Genomic DNA, 1,042 nt, shown 5'->3' with positions numbered 1-1,042 from the left:
TTCTCTCTTTCTCTTTCTCTCTCCCTTTCTCTTTCTCTCTCTCCCTTTCTCTTTCTCTCTCCCTTTCTCTCTCTCTCCATATACACATACACATACACACATATACATACACATACACACATATACATACAAATACACACATATACATACACATACACACACATACATATATATCTACATCTCTCTCTCTCCCTCTCTCTCTCTCTCTCTCTCTCTCAGGCCAACTATTCCTAAAGATAATTCACACCTCTGTCTGGGCTGGCCAGAAGCGCTTAACCCAACTAACACACACATACACATACTTATATCTATCTACATCTATCTATCTATCTATCTATATATATATATATATATATATATATATATATATATATATATATATATATATATATATATATGTATGTGTTGCAGGCCAACTATTCCTAAAGATAATCCACACATCCGTCTGGGCCGGCCAGAAACGTCTAACCCAGTTAGCGCGATGGAAAACGGCAGAAGAGGTAGCCGCTTTAATTCGTTCTCTTCCCGTTGAGGAGCAGCCTAAACAGATAATAGCGACAAGAAAGGGGATGCTAGATCCTTTAGAAGTGCATTTGTTAGATTTTCCTAATATAGTAATAAAGGGTAGTGAGCTTAATTTACCCTTTCAGGGGTTAATGAAGATAGAGAAGTTCGGCGATTTAATACTAAAAGCAACACAGCCAGAGATGGTTTTATTTTGTTTATATGATGATTGGCTAAAATCTATCTCCCCATACACTGCATTCTCTAGGTTATTGTTGTTGTTGAGAGCTATACAAGTAAATACAGATAGAACGAAAGTTTTATTGAAGCCTAATAAACATACACTCACACATACACACCATGTGTGGCCGACTCTAACGGATGATGAATGGATACATACAGAGGTAGCACTAAAAGATATTATTTTAGTTGATTACGCTAAAAAAAATAATGTTAATATAGCATCTCTTACACAAAGCGAAATAAGAGATATTATATTAGGAATGGAGATAGCTCCCCCATCTATACAAAGACAACA

The sequence above is a fragment of the Eimeria mitis genome, genomic scaffold (genome assembly GCF_000499745.2).
Source record: "Eimeria mitis Houghton genomic scaffold, Emh_scaff934, whole genome shotgun sequence".
NCBI classification, from domain to species: Eukaryota; Apicomplexa; class Conoidasida; order Eucoccidiorida; family Eimeriidae; genus Eimeria; species Eimeria mitis.
The sequence above is the reverse complement of the archived record's forward strand: the minus strand, read 5'-3'. Positions refer to the sequence as shown.